We start from the raw sequence: 2,896 nt of genomic DNA, 5'->3' as shown, positions 1-2,896 counted from the left end.
AGGAAACCCCCGAGAGCGCCGGCAGAGAGAAACCTCAAACACCGCCTTTTTGAACCCTCCGGGATAGACAGAACCTCTAACACCGCCTTTTTAAACCCTCCGGGATGGACAGAGCCTCTAACACCGCCTTTTTAAGCCCTCCGGGATAGACGGAACCTCTAACACCGCCTTTTAGTGCTAGCGAGTAAGGTGTTACTGTGTTCTTGCTCAAGAGGTGTGTATCTGTGTGGCCGACAAAATTTTCCTCTCTCTACACAAGATGCTGATATAAAGCTTCTTCACCTGTATATATTTTTAGCAAACAAAGAAATTAATGTTCACTGATTCTAAATTACACAATTCTTTCGTTAATTAGTATTCTGTCCTCTCTTGGTTATGGATTGCCCGCTGTTCCTGCTAATTAGTAATTTAAGTCTTTTTTAGTATCTTTTTTCCTTTGTCAGGGACTTTCCAATGCTCATATACTGAGTTAGCTTCTTCTTTACCTTCTGGTTCCTGCCAAACATCTTTGTAGTCCATAAATTCTTCACTTCTTGTATCCAATTTCAACAATACATCAGTCTCTCACGGGCCGTACCCATTAAAACATATCAAAGTTAACTTAGCAAAACTTTTAAGTTTCTGTAATTTTCCCAAGCTGTATTCCCACAATACCTGCTCATGCTAAATTTTGCTAAATGCTGGCTAGAAGTGATTTAATACATTGCTTGTAATTAATATACTGGTTATGATTAAATAAAACAAATTAATTATAATTAATTAAACCCATTAATTAAAAAATTAGGGAAGTTATATGATTTCCAACAGAAGGACAAGGATTTGGTAGATGGTCATAATCTTTTTAATCTTGAATTTTATGCAGGTATTTGCAGCTGCCTCTGCATGAGCAAGCTCCATATCTCTACATGGCTCCCTTCTGCCTCCTGTGAACAGTGATAATATCACTTCCCTGCCTCCCAAGACTGCTGTGAGTAAATGCATTAGAAAATTATTTGGCTGGGGTAGGCTTTCCCTAGTGCTCTAGTATGATCTGCTCCTGTAGTTGTGACAGTAGTACAACTGCAGTATTTTATAAAACCCCCTGATAGAGGGAGGGGATTCCTCCCCTGCCCTGCTCAGGTGAGACCCTACCTGCAGAGCTGCTTTCTGTTCTGGGGGCTCAGCACAGGAAGGACCTGGAGCTGTTGGATGAGTCCAGAGGAGATCACCAAGGTGATCAGAGGACTGGAACAATTCTGCTGTGAGGAAAGGCTGAGAGAATTGGGATTGCTCAGACTGGAAAAGAGAAGGCTTTGGAGCGACCTGATTCCCTTACCTGAAGGGAGATGAAAAGAAAGGTGGAGAGAGACTTTTTACAAGAACATGTAGTGACAGGACAAGGCAAAATGGCTTCAAACTGACAGAGAGGAGGTTTAATTTAGATACCAGAAAAAAATTGTTTACTGTGAGGGTGTTGGCACCCTGGCACAGGATGCCCCATCCCTGGAAGTGTTCAAGGCCAGGTTGGATGGGACTTGGAGCAACCTTGTCTAGTGAAAGGTGTCCCTGCCCATGGCAGGGGGGTGGAAGGAAATGATCTGTAAGGTCCCTTCCAACTCAGGCCATTCTATGATTTTATGATTCTTTGATTGGCTGCATCTGCTGTCTTTGTGCACACTGCTGTAGGAATTACAGATGCTGGCAATGAGTATACCTAGCTCTGAAAGAAGTTGCTGGAACTTCTGTGTTCCCCACTTTAGTGGCTGCAATTTAAAAATCCAGATTTGTAGTGCACGGTGTGCTGTCGAAGCTGAGATCTGCAGGATCTGAAGAATTTTGTGACAGCTGCAAGATGTGATTTCAGTTTCCATGGAAACTGGCACAAAAATCAAGGTGAAGTGTTGGCTGATTATCTAATAATAAAGCTGAGTATTTAAATATGGAGCTCTTCACCTTCCTTTTGCTGAGACAACTTCCATTCCTACAGTGCCCAGCAAATGCAATAGAGGCCTTATGTCTTCAAACTGTGGTCACAGCTTGGGCTGTGTAATCTGCTTTCCAGAGATGAAAGACAAAGTTCAGCCTTGACCCATTCAGCCACAGAGCCTTATGCTCTGCTTTTCAGATAAAATGCTGATTTGTCCCCACAATTACTGCACACACCAACACCATTGTTTATATGACAAATTACAGAGTAACAGAAGTTCTTTTGCTTTACTGTGTGTTTTTCTACTACGAATTTCCAGAAACTTTTTGTTTTCAAATGCATTTCCTTGTAAATAATTCTCATTGCATACTTTTTATCTGCCCACACTTTTGCTTATCACTTGCATTTAATGGCTCTTTGGCTTTGCACTCACTGGTCTCTTGTTTTGAATCAGTGAGTTTGATCGTTTTGCTGAACATTTCTTTTTTCAGGTCATTGATTGCTACGGTTAACAAAATGAATCCTCCTACTGATCCTTGCTACGTCCCACTAATCTCATTGCTATATCCTGAACTGCTCAATTACCTTTTGTCTTCAATTTCAGACACATTTATCAAACCCACAGATCAGTCTTTTGTGCAGGAAGCAGTTTCATACTGGATTCAAGAACACATTCACGTGAATATTGCTCATACTTATACCTCAATTTGCTAAGGCTGTTTAAATTTTCTTCATTAATTTGCTTCTTGACATACCCTTTTAAGTGTACTTTCTCCACTGCTTATTTTTTGCCAGAGATGTCTTTCTTTCTAACCTCTATTCTTTTCTGCCCTTGGTGTCTTCCAGTATTTGATAGTGTTGACTTTCTACTTTGCAGCGCTTTATCTTTTCTACCCTCCTGAATCATTTGACTGCTTCGTTCACTCTAGGCAGAGAGTAGGAGCCAATATTCTTCTGAAGGACATTTGCTCTGTTTTTCTCAGCAGGACA

At 41.1% G+C, this 2,896-nt stretch overlaps 1 long non-coding RNA gene across 4 annotated transcripts in view; it reads left to right on the top strand.

Annotated features, from left to right (window-relative positions):
• Positions 1-2,896, top strand: part of LOC108446709 — a 92,226-nt gene that overhangs the window by 85,015 nt on the left and 4,315 nt on the right. For 3 of the 4 annotated variants that reach the window (XR_001862004.1, XR_001862002.1, XR_001862001.1), the window contains exon 2: positions 863-967. This is a non-coding gene — a long non-coding RNA (uncharacterized LOC108446709). Of the gene's footprint in view, positions 1-6; positions 215-862; positions 968-2,896 lie in introns of those variants that run through there. The other variant, XR_001862003.1, reaches the window with a different exon arrangement.

Source organism: Corvus brachyrhynchos, unplaced genomic scaffold (genome assembly GCF_000691975.1).
Source record: "Corvus brachyrhynchos isolate BGI_N302 unplaced genomic scaffold, ASM69197v1 scaffold5, whole genome shotgun sequence".
Lineage (NCBI taxonomy): Eukaryota > Metazoa > Chordata > Aves > Passeriformes > Corvidae > Corvus > Corvus brachyrhynchos.
Note: the sequence above shows the minus strand (reverse complement) of the source record. Positions and strands in the feature narration are given on the sequence as shown.